Consider the following 21,602-nt stretch of genomic DNA (forward strand, 5'->3'; position numbering starts at 1 on the left):
TAGCCATGTATTCATACATTTTGTGAAAGTATGATAGGTGGTGCAGTTATGTGTGTCTGATGGCAGTGTATTCCAGACATGGGAAGCTCTCACAGAGAAAGCGGATTTACTAAAGGTGCTTTTCCTTAAGGAACTATATAGTCACATCTCATGGCAGACCTTGTGGATCTGCTGCCATATGTTTGGGTTTTCTGTTTAACAAAAATACCGAGTTGAGGGGGAGCCAGTCCATTTAGGATCTTGAATACAAGACATGCGTCGGTGTGTTTCCCTTTGTAATTGCTTGCCTCGAAGCGAGCCTAGAAGGCATTTGGCTCGTTTGCTAGGCTTGAGTCGGAGGGCAACTCGCGGCTGGGTTTCCCTTTGTAATCTGTGATAGTTTGCAAGCCCTGCCACATCTAACGAGCATAAGAGCCGACGTAGTAGGATTTGATCTTAGTCCTGTATTGACGCTTTGCCTGTTTGATGGCTCTTTGGAGGTCGTAGCGGGATTTCTTATAAACGTCTGGATTAGTGTCCCGCTCCTTGAAAGCGGCAGCTCTGGCCTTTAGCTCAGTGTGGGTGTTGTCTGTAATCCATGGCTTCTGGTTGGGAATTGTATGTAAAGTATGTTCACTGGGGACGACGTTGTTGATACACTTATTCATGAACAGTGACTGATGTGGTAAACATCTCAATTTTATCGGATGAATCTCGGAACGTATTCCAGTCTGTGCTAGCGAAACAGTCCTGTAGCGTAGCATTTGCTTCATCAGACGCCGGTCAGTGTATGTATGAAAACATTTCAGAACATATCAATTCTAGATGAATGTGAAGCATCTCTGCTAGTCAGTGTTATATCATCTTTGTGTGTTTACTCTGAACAGAGGTTAGCCTTTCTCCTTCCTGTTCTTTGTTTGTTGCACCAATAAAGTCAGTTTAACTTTTTAATGAGTAATCTTCTCCTTGTTGGATCTAGAACTGTAGAAATAGGGTGACAAAAAAATCAAATGGCTTGAAATTGATACAGTTAGTCACTCAGTAAGTTTTAAATTCCAGACAAATTTAAATAGGTTCTGTTTGAAAAAAAAAACAGTACCTCAATATATTATATTTCCATACCCAGGCTTTTGCTAACTCCGGTACAAAGGTCAAAGTACAGCTCTATCCATTCTATTTCTATACATGAGACCCTAACAACCATTATTTACTCATTTGAGTCCAAAGGTTACAGTATAGTGTGACTTCCAACAGTCCTGCTCCTATCCCAGTTCGCACCTGCCTGCCCTTCCAACCTCCCTCCACTCCAAACCTTAGGAGACGTTCTGGATGAAATTGGGGAGTAGAGGTTAAAGGTCATGGGTTAATGTCTGCTGACACTCTGGCTCTCTCCCTCAGAGACAATCAGGCGTCTGAATCTAAACTCTCTTCTATTTGCACTACTGGGTCCAGGAGAACAGCCGTGGAGCACCATAGAACTTTGCACTGGGATTCATATCATTCTAGGTCTCATTTTGTCTTTTCATTGAAATGTTCTGCTGGAATGAAATTGTATAAAAAAATATTTGAGGGACTGGGGGGTTGATTGGATTATTTAATTCCTGGATGAAAGAAAATAAAATTCTGATAATAATCTGCCCCAGTAACTGCTCACTGAACCCTTGCTCATGTATAAGGTGAATCACAGTTGAATGGCTATTTTCAAGTATTTTATGGATGAGAAATTCCACAGTTTAGACTTGGAAAATAACCAGGCTAGTTAATTTTCTTTAGCAATTTGTCTTTTTGACATTGGTAGGTTGACTACTTTCTTCAAGTTTTAATTAATTGATGAGCAGGCAGTTTGTTAATTAGAGAAAGACTGATACAATTCTACATGAGGATACCAATTATCTTTATGTGATTTTCACATTTCAATTTGTTTAAATTTCATTTTGTATTAATCTTTTATTGTTCATCATCACACCGGCTATACAGCATTCTTGTATTGCTTTCTTTGGTACCACGGTTATTTTGGTAATGTCTCATGATACAACATCCAAACCTACTACTTTTGGTTATTCTGCATGACAGAGTAAGTAATCTTGGGTGTTAACAAAATTTTAACTAGTGTGTCCAGTAAAACATCAGAGTGCATTTACAAAAGGCCCTTAAACGCCTTGTTAACCAGCCCTCTTAAATGCGCCATGCGTTCTCCTCTTTTCTGTCTTTTGTTGTTTGTCAGAATCGCCACACTTCTACTAACTTCACAGTTATCCTCATGGCTGCCCTGACAGACTTTACCCTTACCACTTCCACTGTAGAATGTAACACACAAAGCATTGTGTCTGTTACCAGAGGCTTTGTTTTGTGTGTGTGATCCTTTTCAGGATTACTGTGTTACATGCAGACTTCTTCATACAGCCACAAAAACAGCCACGGGCTGTCCTTCCCTTAGGGTCAAAGGTGGAAGTTCTGTGAACCACATTTCTGTGAAAAGCTTGGGGGCAGAGGTCAGGGGAATTTTGGTGGGGGAAGGAATAAAGGGAGGATATTGTATCTCCATTCATGTGGCATTTGAGGTCAAAGTTCAAAGATGAAAGGTCATTTAAGTTCAGAGGTTACGAGGGTAGATAACGTAAATTGCTGAGGCCGTTTGCTCCCCCGAACCTAAAGGCTGACATCTCAGTGGTCAAGAAGAACATTCTAGATGTATGGTGCACATTTCGGTAGACAAAATAAATAGCACAAAAGGATATCAAAGTTAAGCCTGTTTTCATGTGTAGTATCTAGTCAGACAGTGACAATAAAAAGCCATCAATTTAGACAATACAAGGTTGATATGAGTGCCAATTTGGATTGAACTTTCGTCTCTGAGTCCTACATTAACCTCAGTTACACTGTAAAATGCTAATTAAAGGTAAACATGCCGTGAACAATGACCTTGTAAAGTGCTATACAATTTATCTCAGTGACAAGTTGAGTGTCAGTTCTGTTTATTAAACTGACATTGAAATAAATTACTGTTTAACCATTATGGCGAGGTTACATTCAGTTATGAGGCACATTATCCATTGGTTAACCTAAATGTGTGTGTGTGTGTGTGTGTGTGTGTGTGTGTGTGTGTGTGTGTGTGTGTGTGTGTGTGTGTGTGTGTGTGTGTGTGTGTGTGTGTGTGTGTGTGTGTGTGTGTGTGTGTGTGTGTGTGTGTGTGTGTGTGTGTGTGTGTGTGTGTGTGTGTGTGTGTGTGTGTGTGTGTGTGTGTGTGTGTGTGTGTGTGTGTGTGTGTGTGCGTGCGCATGTGCGTGCGTGTGCACCTGTGTGCGTGTATGTATGTGTCCTGTTGAAGATCTGTCTAACCAATAACATGGAATTAAAACAATAGTGAAAATCAGTGTGGTGGGAGAACTGCATTGCCCCCCTACACACCCACACTCTCACCCTCCAGGCCCCCAGTCTAAAAATAAAAAGAGTTTCTCTGGAAGAAGGGCTGTGCAGAAGAGAAGTAGGTTATGTTGTGTTTTTATTCATGACAGAAAACAGAGATGTTCCCCAGGTCCTCTGAGACATTTTGTTCAAGGCCAAATGAGATAGAAGACTGTCTGTGGGCCATCATAGTAGATACCACAGAGATTATGTCACAGAAAAAAAGAGCTACGCCTAAGTAATCGTGGAAATTTACAACATGCTGTACTAAACTGCCCAGACTATCAGTATAATGTAATACAACCATTAATATAAAAACCTGATTGTGCTATTTTTTGTTGTTGCTGATTGTTACATTTTCATTCTATTTCACTTTATCTCATCCTTGCTGTCTTTCAGAGGTTGCAAAGAGTTTGTAAGTAGGCCCAATTTATAGACAGTTAATTATTTGATAATTATGTATACAACATTAATAAACACATTATTTAAGTGTCTATAAACCATAGGCTATAAAACTGATTGTATACTACTTTTAAACACAATAAACCGCAAAGGTTTTCACGAAGTCCAACGATACATTTGGAGAGGGGCAGGGACAGGTTGATAATGCCACTGCTCCTTTAAACGGCTCCTTTAAGGGGGGGTGTCAGTGGCAGAGAGGAGGAGTGTCGCCTCTGCTGAGTGCTCGAGCGCAAGGGGATTCCGAGAATAAGCAATTCCGTCAGATTCGACTACAGGTCGCAGAGCCTGATCACTTCGATCAAAACCCGAGGCATTTTGGAATAAATCATCAATTTTTCATAATTAACCCGCGTTCGAGAAATCCGACCTTTTCACCGAGACTATCCGAAGGATTTCCTCCTTTCGAATGATAATGCACCTTTTCGCTTGAGTGGGGTCCACTGTCAGCTAGAGGGGTAGACAAACCCAAGCAGGTACGTGCCGAGCTAAATGTACAGAATAGGCTGTAAAATTAACGACTCTGTAAAAATCCGCGAAGGCACAAACGGGGTGTGTGTCATGGATTTAACATTTTTACAGCATGTTTTTGAGGATTGAATGATGTTTGTGTCTCGAGCCTTAGTCTCTGGGCTCATAGCGGTGTGAAAACGCTGCGTAAAGAAGTCGTAATAAACCAGCCAGTGCTGTGGTAATGTCGTTTCCATTTTGTTAAATGGCATCGGGGTTACATTATAGCCAGTTTGAGATTATTTCCTTGTCGATTTTATAAAAACGCATTACCGCACGTAGACATGTAATAGCTATTTGCCATGGAAAGCGCCAATGTTATGTCGCCTAAATCTAATGACTCAATACGAATCATGTAGCTTGTTCGTGCTGGCTACTTTGTGATTCCGTATTTTTCTCACATTGTTATATTGTCCATTCATTGTTGTGACACTGTTAATTTGTTGTTATAGTGTTTGTTGTTACAATTGTTGCACTGTCCTCGCTGTAGTCTAGCCTACGTGTAAAAATTATAGCCTACAAAATGATAGGCCACAAATACATATGTTCAGTTTAACCTGCATTAAAATGCTGCATAGGACTACTACTATGTAAAAGGCGCATAGCCACTGCCTACTAATACAGATAATGAATATTATTTCTATGAGCATTAGTAAATAGGCCCTGTATTGATATTATGACTGTCAACATCAATTTGGCTCTTTCGTAGGCTGCTCCATTGTAGCCAAATGAGTCATAATTTCAGAGTTTTGTTTGGTGTAGTTTAACATTATAAATGCATTATAATGCTTCATAGTTAAAACTGGATGCTGATGATTTTCAATTAATCTGTTGTGCTTCCTTGTTCCTTGTCAAAGGTGACAAAATGTCTGGCATTGCATTTCTCAAATGTTCATTCATCATTGGCACAGTGTCTGGGATAATGTAGGCCTACATAGCTAAGTTTAGTCACTTAATTTTTTGAGTTTTCAATATTCAGTTCATTAAAACAGATTGTAAATTAGCCTTGTGGATTTCTACACAGAACATACTGGTGACATTGTATTACTACTGCATTATTATTGTTATTATCATTATTATTATTATTATTAAGTTATCTACATCTTATATATTCTTTAGTTTGCTATGGTTTAATTCAATATCTCAGCAGTAGGCTACTGACAATTGACAGGCAGAATGGATTTGAACTATTCCACTGTTTGGAGTAGTCATCACCAGATGTCCTCTAGCTGCATTTGACCATTAACCTAATGTAGCAGGCATGAAAGAAACGCCTTAAACTAGATCCCCCACATACTTGTCTTGATTATAAAAAAAATGGCAGGGAACATTCTCTTCTGCACTCTTCAGCCAATCCAATAAATGTGGAGGAGGAGTTAATATGGAGTGCCGCCTTGTTAACTCCCAAATGCGGAAGTCCTGTCACAGGCTCTCTTTCCATTTCCCCTGAAAACCGGAACATTCAATTTTTGGGGACTCTGCAGAGGCTATTTGACCATGGGATCGGTGGAAAGGCAAAAAGTCAGGGGTTGAAGGTTGGCCAGCGGAGTCACAGGGGAGAGAGAGGGCATGACCTCACTGTTATTTTAGGTGTGCTTAGCCACCCTGGCAAAACTTCCCTCCCAACAACAAACCTGTTTACTTTTCATCATTTGGAACACATCAACACATTCAATTGTGTACTAGGTCTACTTTTACAGCAGACTTGGGTGGATTAGTCAAATATAGGCCTGAGTGTTGTTGAAGTGAACTTGGCTGACTTTTGAAAAGTTTAAATACTCAGCCTGTCTGGGGCTCTGGCTTTTAGCCCTCCCTTTGTGGATTGTTTCAGCTACTTAATTATTTGACCTGATCTTGTACAGGATGTTCAACGGTAGCTGCGTAGAGTCCTCTGTACTGGAGCCATAGATAACTAAAACCTCCACATTTAACATGTTCTTGCTCTTGAATAGGCTAATCTGGTGCACATGCCAGCCATATTCCTCCTACACTGAGCTAGTGTACTGTACTCTACACAATTTGTTTTGCTGTAACCGTGGGTTGTTGTCTATGATGATGATTGATGTGCAGTATCCCACCACAGAATCAGAGGATATTTAAATTAGAACTATGCAAATTATGTTACGTCTGCTGAATAGTCACAAGACTGGACTCTGGACCCTGGTCTAGCAGATCAAGGTTGTGTCTTCCCCGAAAATGGATGTTACAGTGTTGTTCCAGTTTTTGCAATTAATGCACTATCTTTGCTGTAGTGTATGTATTAAAATTAGGGCTAACCCAATTTTGTCGACTGGTTGATTGTTTGGTCGATAGGCTGTTGGTTGACCGAGATTTCTTAAGTCGATCAGTCGCAAATTTGTTTTTTCATGGTGCACGAGACACCTGTTTGATTCATCCCTGTCTCAGTGGACTAATCCATTGCAGAGGCCACAGGGATGGCACAGTTCATCACTCTAAGACGTGATACTGAAATTGTATATGGTTATAATATGTAAAAATAATGGTGGAACACAAATAAATCTCATATTTTATAACAAATGCGTTTTTCTCCGCGTTGGATATTGTCGCTGTCCGCGGTTCTGAAACATAATCTTCAATGTGTGGAAAATTGGCGCCTATCCCAATGTTGCTATGTGCATAATAGGAAAGTTAACCAGCATATTGGGGTTGAGAACAATGCGGTGGATGCAGCAGTAACCGAGAAGAGGAAACAGCCCTTGCCTTATTGTCTAAGAAAATTGAGGAGAGAGAAAATCCCAAATTAATTAGGTCTATAATTAATAGCCTAACTCTTAAATGTGCCTGGCTTTATAAATCATCCATAAAAATCTACAGAAATAAGACATACATTGCTTATGTTGCCTGTTTGAGTGATTGTTTGATAGCCTCCTGATTCCGTGAGCACCAAGGCTCATGCAACGGCAAAATGTCAGATAAAGCAATTTCCCAGATTCGCCTGTTTATAATCTTTGCTATGCTAAAATCAAGGTTTTACAATTGTATTTCATTAAAACAGACTGGTATTGCTTATAATTTATTTAGTGTTGTTTTCACTGTTCCAATCAGGCAGAAAAATAATATTGTAATCTAACAGCATCTGTTTGTCACACATAATATGCACGTAGCTCATGCTCTTATACCCTCCTTTTTCTTGATCTGCTTCTTATTGTCATTATAAAAATGATAATTATGATCGTCAGCAATAAGTGTAATTTTCATTGCTTAGCCCTTTATTTCAATACTTCTATAGGCTAATGTATCAATCATTCATTCATGTCATCACACAGCATTATGAGTCATTCATGATTTAAATTCAATCAATCATTTTAGTTTTAAAATTAAATTACAAAGGGAGCTTTGGATAATTATCCTAAACAATAAATCAATCGCAATTCAAAAGCATGCAACAGTTTTTAGTCTTCTGTAATAAAGGCTTTATTCAGTACCAGTCAAAAGTTTGGACACACCGACTCATTCAAGGGTTTTTCTTTATTTTTACTATTTTCTACATTGTAGAATAAAAGTGAAGACATCAACATGAAATAACATGAAATAACACATATAGAATCATGTAGAATCATGTAGTGTTAAACAAGTAAAAATATATTTTAGATTTTGATTCTTCAAAGTAGCCACCCTTTGCCTTGATGACAGCTTCATACACGCTTGTCATTCTCTCAACCAGCTTCACCTGGAATGCTTTCCCAACAGTCTTGAAAGAGTTACCACATATGCTGAGCCCTTGTTGGCTGCTTTTCCTTCACTCTGCGGTCCAACTTATCCCAAACCATCTCAGTTGGGTTGAGGTCGGGTGATTGTGGAGGCCAGGTCTACTGATGCAGCACTCCATCACTCTCCTTATGGTCAAATAGCCCTTATACAGCCTGGAGGTGTGCTGGGTCATGGTCCTGTTGAAAAACAAATGGCATTCCCACAAAGTGCCAACCAGATGGGATGGCGTATCGCTGTAGAATGCTGTGGTAGCCATGCTGTTAAAGTGTGCCTTGAATTCAAAATAAATAACAGACAGTGTCACCAGCAAAGCACCATCACACCTCCTCCTCCATGCTTCACGGTGGGAACCACACATGTGGAGATCATCTGTTCACCTACTCTGTGTCTCACAAAGACACGACAAGTCTCTTCTTATTATTGGTGTCCTCTAGTAGTGGTTTAATTGCAGCAATTAGAATATGAAGGCCTGATTCATGCAGTCTCCTATGAACAGTTAATGTTGAGATGTGTCTGTTACTTGAACTCTGTGATGAATTTATTCGGGTTGCAATTTCTGACATTTTCCGGATTGACTGACCTTCATGTCTTAAAGTAATGATGGCCTGTTGTTTCTCTTTGCTTATTTGAGCTGTTCTTGCCATAATATGGACTTGGTATTTTACCAAATAGGGCAGTATAACAACCCTACCTTGTCACAACACAACTGATTGGCTCAAATACATTAAGAAGGAAAGAAATTCCACAGATTATCTTTAAATAAGGCACACCTGTTAAATGAAATCATTCCAGGTGACTACCTCATGATGCTGGTTGAGAGAATGCCAAGAGTGTGCAAAGCTGTCATCAAGGCAAAGGTTGGCCACTTTTAAGAATCTCAAATATAAAATATATTTAAGATTAGTTTAACACTTTTTTGGTTATTACATGATTTCATATGTGTTATTTAAAAGTTTTGATGTCTTCACTACTATTCTACAATGGAGAAAATAGTAAATATTAAGAAATACCCTTGAATGAGTAGGTGTGTCCAAACTTTTGACTGGTACTCTGTATATCTTTTGTTTTTCGTTAGGACAGACTCTCTGGTACACTTATTTATTTAGTGTTGTTTACACTGTTCCAAATGGTCAGAAAAATATATAATATTGTAATCTAACAGCAACTGTTTGGCACACATAATTCTCACACAAAGTTGCTCCTATACTCTCCATTTTCTTGAGCTCCAGTAGCATCTACAACTAAGTCAAATGTCTTCCACAGATCTGACTTCCCTTTTCCCTCCTGAGCAGCCAGTACAATGTATATAAAGTGTAATATTGGGATGCAAACTCAAAATGTAATACATTTCATCTCTATATCTGATGTGGTACAGAAGTATTCTTTTTTAGGCCCATAACCATGTGTGTGAGGTGTATACTTTTATTTCAAAGTAGATTTGTTTAGGACTAGCAAGAAACACTCTGTGTGGCCCTGATTTAGCCCACAGTCGTAAAAGGTTAAGCCTCAGATTCTTTAAAAAAAACAATTTAGATCAACATTAAATTACTTCAGCAATCAGTGCGGATAGAGCAGCTTGCTATGGAGCGGGCAAGCTATAGTTGTTTACATGGACAGACAACTATAGGGGACATTTTGTTGGTGGAAGAGAGGGTGAAGGAGGAGGCTTGGCTTGAAGCGCTGGGCATCTTGTTATGACATGCATTATCTGAATTAGGCCCTCAGAATTATACCTACGTACGAAGGAACAACCTCTATGGCGGAACCTTCGATGTCTTTGAACTTCTGAGAGTTGGTTTAACGTTGGCCCAGAGCTAGCTAACTAGCTAACAAGCTTGTGTATGAAGAGTGACACCAGATTTAAAAACACGTCTTACATTTTTGTAGTTAATAAATCCAATGTGAAACATGATAACTATAGTATCCTTAAATAGCATTGAAAAAGTGAATCCATTCTTCTCTCCCAAGTGGCGCAGCGGTCTAAGGCACTGCATCTCAGTGCTAGAGGTGTCACTACAGACCCTGGTTTGATCCCGGGCTGTATCACAACCGGCCGTGATCAGGAGTTCCATAGGGCGGCGCACAATTGGCCCAGCGCCGTCCGGGTTAGGGGAGGGTTTAGCCAGGGTAGGCCATCATTGCAAATAAGAATTTGTTCTTAACTGACATGCCTAGTTAAATAAAGGTTTTAAAAATAAAAATGTAAAATCTCTCTTCCTAATTTCTGGATCACGCTTGAAACGTAAATAGGCTAGAGTAGCCTATGCTTCGGAGGGGGAGGGGCAGGTAGCCTACACACGCACAGGCAAAGATTTTAATCTGGCAGGCAGACACTGGAATATGTTTCTGAGTGACAGAGTGAGGGCTTTGCATAGGCGCTTTGTTGTGTATTTTGTGGGACTGGAAGTCTGGAATGTAAAATAACATTATTAACCAGTCCCCATGCTTTTAAAATGATGGCTCTGTTCCGGAATAGTATAGATCACGTTCACTTCTGGTTCTGATTCTGTTCCTGTAAAAATTTTGTTATTTTCCGTTTTTTGGTTCTGTTCCCAGAACCGGTTCCAATCCCTGCTAACAATAGGCCAAGATGTTGAATTAGTGATGTAGAAATACAATGTCATGTCGGTCATGCTTTCAACTCATCACACCAACTCTCCTAGGCTATCTACTCCAATCCGGGAGTGGTGTGGAAGGGAGGGATGGAACCAAAGTCAATGGGACTCATTTTGATGATATGGCAGGAGCAGCTAAATGCTTTTTTATTGCTGTGGCTCCTGGAGGCAGGCAGGGGTGAATGACGAAATGGAGGGATGAAAGTTGGAGGGAGGCTGGATCAGGCAGGCAGCCCTTTGAGATACTGACTGGCGCTGGCTGTCTGGCTCATCTGTTGGATAACTCTTCCTCTCCCACCTCACCTCCCCATCCCCCCTCCCACCTTACTCACCTCCCCACCTCAACCCTCCTGCACCCTGGCCTTGGAGCACTGACAGGGCCGCTCAATTATCCACACACATTGATTCTTATCGTTTGCAATTGCTGTAAATGATTTATACTTTGCTGAAATTACTCCCAAAGTGATCCACGGAGACAGGGGAGAGATGCAGGTTAGATAAATTAAGCATGTCACCCACATGAAAGCATGGCACCCAATTTCAGAAACAACAGCTGTGGAACCTAACTGTGACGATCAAAAGCAGGGGCAACAAAAGAGAACACAGTTACCTTGTACTGTTACATACACAGGCCAAACATAATGTGCGTGGCCATTGGTCTGTCGTTCCTTACTACTGATGATATTTGGATATAAAGGCCATGTTTTGTTGTAGTCTGAAGAAGCCCAAACCTACAAGCTGATGTGAGTCGACCTGACTGTCTCCTTGGGTTGGTTGGGGTGGTCACAACAGAGGAGCAGAGCAGAGTTGACTTTCCCTCCCTGCTCCTGAAGTTGAGATGGTGGCCTCAGGCTGTGGAGGTGCTGCAGATGGCTTCTCCTACTGTGTGTGTGGCTATTGCAGCACTGCCAGTTGGGCAGGCTAATGCCACTGGCATGGTAGTGTGTGGGTGCACTGTAGATGAAACAGGAAAATACACTCATGAATACAGTAGAATACATTGTTTCTAACTGAAGTAGTTATAGGCTACGATACATCAAAACATGACTCACATTGCTTTACAAAGTAGATACAACAAATAGGCTACTGGTGTGTGTACAATCAGTTTGAAATCACAATAAGAGGATGAAAATAGGAGACCAATAAATGGCCTTCAGAAAGGAAAGATAATGTTATTGTAAACAAAGACACACTGTTCAACAACTTACAGTATGACCTACAATATAACACCATTTGATAATTACAGAATTTGATAATGACTATCCCAAAGTCTTCTAGTTAGCTACTTAGTCTTGTGTAGTTACTAGTTAGTTAGCTGCTAATACATTAGGCTACCTGTTTTTGTCTGTGTCCTGGTCATGAGGGTCAGTCCTGAAGAGCACAGCTAGGAGTTGAAGGTTAAAGGTTAAAGTCCGATTATGATGTCAGAAACACCAGAGGATATTTGTGGACTGGGGAGTGTTACTTAACTGTGTCTTATTTTAACCAGGTTATGTGGAGGGACTGAGAGCAGAGCAGAGCTTAGATCTGGGGGAGAAAAAAGCCGTCCAGGCTAAGTGAAAATGCCACTCATTCCTGACGAGTCCCCGGCCTGGTGAAGGTTAGTGGTTTGTCTTTGTAAGCTGAGGGATTGATGCATGAGCCTGTCTATCGGAGAATTCAAATTCCAAGGCAGGCGCAGTCTCATCACAGCGCTCCCTCTCAGCCATCATATTACAGGGGCCCTGTCCTTCCCAACTTCTTAACAGCCTGTCCTTATGGGAACCTTGAAGCAGCCCAAGCAAGGACACAGCGTCTGCTGCAAAAAGCCTGTGCAGAGGGAGGCTTTACGTAACGCTGCCTGCCTGCCTACCCAGCTCACCTCTACTTTAAACATGGGTGTATGTGACTCCCTGACACTACATAGAGTAGCACAGAGTAGCACACGTCCCCCAGGCCCCCAGACTGGCCCCCTGGACAAGGAGGGGACAGAGAGATCCCGGCAACTTAATTATATCTTTCTCTTTTAAAAGCTTTTGTTTGAAATAAACTTTCCCAGTCAATTAGCTAAAGAGGAATTTTTAGAATGTATTAATAAATGATGGATATATTGCACAGGAAGACAGTAGAGGGAAGGAGGGAGGAGGGTAGTTGAAGGGGTGCATATGCTGTACAGTAGGTGGGATTGTGACTGTGAGATTTATTTACCTCAAGAAGGGGCACGTTCGGGAAAATGTTTATTGTGTAAAACATTGGCCTTAGAGTAGATAGCTGTAATGCTCCAAGACCAGGAGCACCGACCAGAGAGTTCATAGTGCACAGTGTGGCGGTCCATATTTTGATTATTGTTCATGTTAACACACGCTCACACGTACACAGACTCACACCCTGTTGTCTTAATCTATGGGCAGACTGAAATCTGAGTCATATGGCTTTCCAAGGGAGTGGAAAAACAGAGCTTGGGCCAAACACAAATGGAGCAGGATCCTGATGACATCACAGTGACTGTGTCTGTTTGTGGTAGTAGGATCTGCTAGCTGGGATTTCCCCATTCAGTCACTCACTCACTCACTGCTTGTTTTAGACACACATCCTTTATCCTTTTAGTGCTGTAGAAACAATAACCCGATCCCTATTATGTACTGTACTCCCCAACACCTCCACACCACCAACTGTAATTGTATAACTTTTGGGAGATTTGGGGATTTTAGTGATGAGGCGAGCTGTTGCCAGGCAACAGGGCACCTTGTGCGAGTGGCTGTGCTGTGGAGAGTGCACAAAAAAAATGCTGGGTTAAAAACAACGCAATTTGGGTTATTTGGTCACCTAGCGCTGGGTAAATATTGGACAGAACACACACTTGGTTATTTTGAGCCAGCCATTTGGGTTGCGTGAATAACCCAACATGTTGGGTTATTTGGATTACCTAAACGCGGGTTATTTAACCATCAGTTGTTTTTTTATTCACTTTCATGCTGGGTTAACTTTTCATGCTTGCTCTTATTTAATGTAATCCATAGGTTATTTTCAGGAGGCGTGGCCTGTTAGGGGCGTGGCTTTCACATTACATATTTAATATACAATGAATAAAATTATTATGTACATATTGTAACAAATGGTAACTCTCCCAACATTGGGATATGCATAGGCTCTTTAAGATCTCATATACTTGTGTAAGACTCATTAATTCTTAAATGTCTATGTCGTTGGGGGCGCGGGGGGGGTTCTAAACCAACATACAGTGTGGAATTGTTTTAAGATGGCCATACAATGGATAATTTAGCTATTTCATTTTGAATTTTAGGACTCCTTTAGGTATAAAACATTAGATTTGATAAATTATTGAATTTGACCTTTACTAATAGACCAGAGAAACGCATTGAATAACAATGGCAAAAAAATGGCAAATGGCAAAAAAGACAGTCAACAAATAAATAAGAAGAAACCAGGTTTTGCAGTGGGTGTCCTATATCTAGGAGATATAAGAAAGCTTAGGAAATATATACTGTATATATTTTGTTGCACATATTGAACCCTGTTTAGGGTAGGCACAAAACTACCTTCATACTTGCATTCATTATTTTAAACTGGTACTGGTTACCTTCAGACGAGTCCCGTAACACTTGTGGGGGTCGTAGAGCAAAACGGAGAACACCATCATGTTCGTGAGAGTCTCCCCTTTGGATGCTACAGATGTTTTCGTAAGTAGACCGATTTTCGGAATGTCTCATGGTCTGACAAACACCGCTCTAGCTCTGCCACCTTTCACCACAAATGCGTAAGTGCGACTTCGGCGGATGCAATATAAAACTGGGGATTTTTTTATTATGTTACTTAGTGCTTCGGTCAACTCTAGGTGGGGTTAAAGCTACAAAAGTGTTGGTGTTTAACCTTAATATATGATAACAATACAACAGAACAGATTAACCGGAATGACATTTACTCTCATGGATGGCCAAAAATTACTATCTGAACGCCACAACCCTACTAAGCCACTCCTACAGTTTTCTTATCTGACCCGCTGCATCATATTGCAAGAACACAGCATCAAGAACCCAACCTAGATTTTTTTAAAGAAAACAACCCAACTAAGTGGCCCAATGACTGCAACCCAGCACTTGGGCCATTCAAACAACGCAACATTTTTTGGAGTGTGGTGACTGGAGAGGGGTTTAGGAGAAGAGCTACAGTATAGCCTACCGCACAGAGATGCTACTGAGAGATACATGTACGATGATATGAAAACAGGGAGAATTTCAGTTTCTTGGTGTTTAAAGAAATTTTCCAAACAGGTTTCTTCACCTACTGACTACAAACCAGTAAATGTGTTTTTACACATTTTGTAGTGATAATTGATAAATTACATATATAACATGTTGCCCATTGCTTTTCAGACAAGAGTTCATATGACATTACAATATTTGGACTGCATAGGCTCTCACACACTGATGAATAGCATTCTTTAATTTCACCGGCGTGTCCCCCCCCATCCTGAGCTTTACCTCTGATCTGGGCTTTTACATTTATTAGTAAAGTAGTGATAATAATGTTAAAATACTAATGTCATTGTGGGCATCCTGGTGAGGGGGCTGCCTTGGTAAACAGACAGGGAGAGAGGTGTGGTACACAGCCAGGGCTAAGCCTTTCTGCCTGCCCTGTGCAGCATTAAAGAAAGAGAGGCCATTTGAGAGAGTAGAAAATATGTCTGTAGGGAGCGCTATGACCTATTACTTAGGGAGAATGGACTGGTGACTAGAAGATTGCTGGCTCATACTCTGCTGTTTTCTGCCCTTGAGTAAAGGCAATTAACCAGGATTTGGCCAGTAAATATCCAGCAGCCATAGAAATTTTAAAAAGATGTGTGAGACTAATAACCATGGAACTGACTTTGAATGAAAGTGCCCACTAAGCAGAGAGATTAATACTGTTAATAGAACCACTGCTGCCTGTGTATTAGTGATCTTCCTTCCTTCCCTCTTCAGGAGCTGTGAATGCAGAGGAGTAGTGTACTGTAGCGCTCCTCCTCCTCTCTCTCCTCTCTTTCTCCCCCCCCCCCTCTCTCTCTCTCTTTCTCCTCTCTTTCTCCCCCCCCCCCCCCTCTCTCTCCTCTCTTTCTCCCCCCCTCCTCCCTCTCTCTCCTCTCTTTCTCCCCCCCCCCCTCTCTCTCTCGCTTTCTCCCCCCCTCCCCCTCTCTCTCCTCTCTTTCTCTCCCCCCCTCCCCCTCTCTCTCTCTCTCTTTCTCCCCCCCTCCCCCTCTCTCCTCTCTTTCTCTCCCCCCCCCTCTCCCCCTCTCTCTCCTCTCTTTCTCCCCCCCTCCTCCTCTCTCTCCTCTCTTTCTCCCCCCTCCCCCTCTCTCTCACTCTTTCTCCCCCCCTCCCCCTCTCCCTCCCCCTCTCTCTCCTCTCTTCCCCCCCTCCTCCTCTCTCTCCTCTCTTTCTCCCTCCCCCTCTCTCTCCCTCTCTTTCTCCCCCCCCCTCCTCTCTCTCTCTCTCCTCTCTTTCTCCCCCCCTCTCTCTCTCTCTTTCTCCCCCCCTCCCCCTCTCTCTCCTCTCTTTCTCCCCCTCTCTCTCTCTCTCTCTCTTTCTCCCCCCCTCCCCCTCTCTCTCCTCTCTTTCTCCCCCCTCCCTCTCTCTCTCTCTTTCTCCCCCCTCCCCCTCTCTCTCTCTCTTTCTCCCCCCCTCTCTCTCTCTCTTTTCTCCCCCCCCCTCCCCCTCTCTCTCCTCTCTTTCTCCCCCCTCCCCCCCTCTCTCTCTCTCTTCTCCCCCTCCCCCTCTCTCTCTCTCTTTTTCTCCCTCTGGCATTAAGACCTTGACCTGATTGCTGAAGAGGCTTTTTAAGTAACTCTCCAGAAGGAGATCCAATCATGTGACATCCTTCACCGAACCTCACCCCAACCTCCCCTCCCAACATTAACAGTCCTTATGTGACTAAGAGGGGGCAGGGGGTGACTGACTGTAGCATGCAAGCAGAGCATGCAGCTGCAGGGGTTGTCCTATTGGCTAATCATGCCAGTCCAAGGTCAAACAGGTTAGAGGTCAATGTGTCAGAGCCAGGCAGATACATGGCTTCCCCTAGTTTCTACCCCTCGGATGACTCCTGTCATGATCTGAGCTGGAGCAAACAAACAGCAGCCCCACTAGTCCCCCTGAGCCCAGGGGCCTGCATGCTTCATTGTAATGGCAGCCAATGGCAGGTCAGGCAGGATTAGTCATCGTCTCGACTCTCGATCACCGATCCCAGGATGTGTCAGTTTGAAGGTCAGTCTGTGACTAAAGTGATTCATGTCCTCAATGAGCTGGCTGGGGGGATTCATGTTATTGCAGTTGCCTTGAGTCAGTCCTCTTCTCGGCTACAGCAGCAGCTGTCCCACTCATAAAAATGTACCTGCTCCTGCCATACTCTGTCTTTCTTTAATAGAGCTGACTGCTTTTCAGAGTATTTTTAATTGTCATTATAGTCTCCCCCCCCCCCCCTGATGTATTTAATATATGTTCTGCCTAGTGAATGGATCAACCTTATCGCTGTGTTAACACCATATTAACACATCCCAATGAAACTCCATGATTCCCATGAAGTGTGTAATGATACATTAGGCAGGAATCTCTCAGTATTTTGTCTCTCTTTCTCTCTCTCTCTCTGCCTCCTTTCTCCTCTTCCATTTTCTTTACCTTTGGATCAAGGGTTGGATTTTTATTTAGAAGTCTTTTTTTCTGGAATAAGGGAAGCTTTATGAAGAGTTCAAAACAAAACAGAGTTGTCGGAACGTCCGTGTTTCCTAAGGTAATACTTGAGTTATAACAGATGTGTGTAACATACAGGGTATTTTTCAGACAGACAGAAAGACATTTTAATAGAAGTGTTTACATGTAGGGTTCGCAGGCCATGAGTAACCCTTAGCTTGTATAACCTTGTTTCCCGTCAAGGTTTAGCATTAGCGTTGCACAAACACACAGCAGCTTGTGTAACTGTATTTACATGTCTGGGAATGGGGCTAGCGCTAGAGTAGCTAACAAACTGATGCCAATGTACAGCTTGTGTAACATGCTTTGTATACACGTACACAGACAGGCATGTGCACACACACACACACACACACACACACACACACACACACACACACACACACACACACACACACACACACACACACACACACACACACACACACAAACACACACCTGTGGTTGTTAGCTAGCACAAGAGATCTGTAGCAGCCTAACAGTCCTTGTGTCACTGTGTTTACATGTATAGAGATGGAACAGACCGGGCTGAGTCATTCCATTTCATTTCAACAAGCCATGACACCCACCATCTCAGATTGTTCTGAGATGGTCTTTGTAATTAAAAACAGATAAGATAAGCATTCCAGTAACATTATCTTGTTGAAAGACAATTTGAACTCTGAGAAATGAAACAATTTATAGGATTCATAAAATATTAGCCAACATCCGATTTGGACCAAACCTCTTCTTGACAATGATTAAGAAGTGAGGAATCCAAATAAATGGTCAAATGCCATGCACGGACCCTCCCAAACCCCAAATCAATTCCACCCCAATGGCCAGTATACAATATCAGTTCTCTATGTTTGTGTGCGCATTCATCTCTTTATTCAGACTCTTTCATGCCTTTTTTGTGAATTTGGTGATATTTTTTTCCCTGTCCAGAGAAAAATGTTGTGATCCATTCAATAAACACAACAGACCAGCATATACGTGTGTGGCAATAGAGGGAACAGTGCATCTAGTGGGCAAAACCTGGTACTTTCACATTCATTTATGGGGGACAATGCAAGCGACTCCAATGGTTCATTTCTCAGAAAAACCTTTGACCATTTTATTTGGATCTTAAACATTGTTAAGAAGAGATTTAGTTCAAATTTGGACTTTGGGTATTATATTTATTTAATATTTTACATATCTAATAAATTAAAATGCCGCATTTGGGTGCAATCAATGAGTTACATTTTTCACAGTTGAAATGATCTTTCAACAATTTTTTTTTGCAGGAATGCTTATCTTATCTGTTTCTAACTATAGAAACCATTTCAGAACAATCTGAGGTGGTGGGTGTCGAAATCCTCTTTCTTGTGCTTTTTTAGGTGGAACGACTTGGTAAAGGGAGAGAGACATGTGGTTTAGCCCAGCTAGGCCTGTCCATCTCCCTCTCTCTCCCTCTTGCTCTCTTTTCTCGCTCTGTGTAAGACACCTGCCGTTCCATTTAGCAGCGTTGACCTTGGTGGTTATGAGGAGACCAGGCCTGACCTACATACACCCCAAAACGGTTTAGACTGTTCCACTTACTGGCCTTTCCTAGGAAACCTCCCCTCAACCCTCACAGGCCCCATGAACACATCTGACACACATTCAACCCACAAGAGAATAAGGCCATGTTCCTCAGTTCTCACCTGCTGATGTTGCACATTCACATTAGTGATACATTTCATGTTTTTTCTTCTGGAGAGGAAGTGTCTTATGTTGTGTTTTTGGCTAGGCCAAGGATAGGGAAAAGTGGAACAGCAGCAGGCTTCATGCTGATGACTGTGCTCCGAGGCTACCCAACAGGTCTGTGCAGCAGCACAGTAGGTAGCCATTAGCATGCAGAGGCTTAGCACTTCTGCTGAAAGTTAAGCACCAGGTCAACCTCCTCTCTCTGCTTTTAAAGTAGGATGTCAGGTAAAGGCTAATGCTATTCAGTATGTATGCAACCACATGGCGTAGCAACCGCGCTGCTGCATCCACCGGTATCACTCTTGTCTCTATATACAGTATGCTTGCATACTCACTGCATGACACATGGGGCGAGACATAGGCAAAGAGATGCTAACATATAGCTAGCTATCCCATCTCTGAGTGGAATCAATAGGTTTGGCAATGTATTGATTAGTGCTTTGTGAAAACAAATTATCACGTTAGCAGAGATAAAACTGTGGGTCCCAATAAGGGACAAGGGGAGTATGTTGCTGTTGTCACTACTGCTAACTGAGGAACATGGCTAATGCAGGGGAATATTAAAGAACCCAGCCATGACTGAATGCAGCTTAATGAAGATTGAAGAATTACAGTGCCTTCAGAAAGTATTCACACCCCCTTGACTTCTTCCACATTTTGTTGTGTTAAAGCCTAAATTTAAAATGGATTGAATTTACATTTTGTGTCACTGGCATACACACAATACCATATAATGTGAAATGTCTTGAGTCAGTAATTATTCAATCCCTTTGTTATGGCACACCTAAATAAGTTCAGGAGGTAACATTTGCTTAACAAGTCACATAATACGTTGCATGGACTCACTCTGTGTGCAATAATAGTGTTTAACATGATTTTTGAATGACAACCTCATCTCTGTACCCCACACATACAAGTATCTGTAAGGTCCCTCAGTCGAGCAGTGAATTGAAAACACAGATTCAACCACAAAGACCAGGGACGTTTTCCAATGCCTCGCAAAGAAGGTCACCTATTGGTAGATGGGTAATAAAAAAACAGACATTGAATATCCCTTTGAGCATGGTGAAGTTATTAATGACACTTTGGATGGTGTATCAATACACCTAGTCACTACACCGATACAGACGTCTTCCCTAACTCAGTTGCCAGAGAGGAAGGAAAATGCTCAGAGATGTCTCTATGATGCCAATGGGGACTTTAAAACAGTTGCAGAGTTCATTAAGGGCTGTGATAGGAGAAAACTGAGGATCAATTTTTTTATTTCACTAGGCAAGTCAGTTAACCTCTCTGGGATCATTTGGGACGCTAGCGTCCCACCTCGCCAACAGCCAGTGAAATTGCAGGGCGCCAAATTCAAAACGGCAGAAATCTCATAATTAAAATTCCTCAACCATACAAGTTTTTTACACCATTTTAAAGATACACTTCTCGTTAATCCAACCACAGTGTCCGATTTCAAAAAGGCTTTTTGGCAAAAGCAGAACATATCATTATGTTAGGTCAGCAACTAGTCACAGAAAGCATTCAGCCATTTTCCAACCAAAGAGAGGTGTCACAAAAAGCAGAAATATAGATCAAATTAATCACTAACCTTTGACGATCTTCATCAGATGACACTCCCAGGGCTCAATGTTACACAATACATGTATGTTTGTTCGATCAAGTTCATATTTATATCGAAAAACCTCAGTTTACATTGGCGCCATGTTCAGAAATGCCTCCAAAACATCCGGAGAAATTGCAGAGAGCCAAATAACATAAATACTCATCATAAACTGATGAAAGATACATGTTTTACATAGAATTAAAGATAAACTTGTCCTTAATGCAACTGCTGTGTCAGATTTCAAAAAGCTTTACGGCAAAAGCACAATATTCAATCATCTGAGAACAGAGTTCAGCCACAAAAGCAAGCCATACAGTTACCCGCCAAATTGTGGAGTCAACAAAAGTCATAAATTGCATTATAAATCTTCACTTACCTTTGATGATCTTTGTCGGAATGCACTCCCAGGACTCCCACTTCCACAAGAAATGTTTGTTTTGTTCGATTACGTCCATATTTATGTCCAAATACCATTTTGTTCGCCCGTTTAGTTCACTATTCCAAAGGCACAATTGGCGAGCGCAAAATCCAGAGGAAAAGTCAAAAGAGTTCCATTACAGTTTGTAAAAACATGTCAAACGATGTTTACAATCAATCATTAGGGTCTTTTTATAAATAAATCTTCAATAATATTCCAACCGGATAATAGCGTATTCATTACAGAGGAAAAAGAAGGAACAGCGCGCCCGCGTGACCGCGCTGTGAACAACTGATTGGCCTCATCCTAGTCCACTTGTTGAAACAGCTCTTATTCGACACCGTTCCACAATAGAAGCCTCAAACAACTTTGCAAAGACTGTTGACATCTGCTGGAAGCCTTAGGAAGTGCAATCTGGCCCAATAGACACAGCATATTGGATAGGC

The 21,602-nt window shown here is 41.7% G+C and overlaps 1 protein-coding gene across 1 annotated transcript in view; it reads left to right on the forward strand.

Moving 5' to 3' along the window:
• Window positions 1-4,062: 4,062 nt before the first annotated feature.
• LOC135550664 (nuclear receptor-interacting protein 1-like) overlaps window positions 4,063-21,602 on the forward strand; it is a 63,353-nt gene continuing 45,813 nt past the window's right edge. The window contains 2 exon segments of the mRNA XM_064981680.1: window positions 4,063-4,319; window positions 12,190-12,300. The gene's annotated coding sequence lies outside the window, so the exon portion shown is untranslated.

This window comes from Oncorhynchus masou, chromosome 12, assembly GCF_036934945.1.
Source record: "Oncorhynchus masou masou isolate Uvic2021 chromosome 12, UVic_Omas_1.1, whole genome shotgun sequence".
NCBI lineage: Eukaryota > Metazoa > Chordata > Actinopteri > Salmoniformes > Salmonidae > Oncorhynchus > Oncorhynchus masou.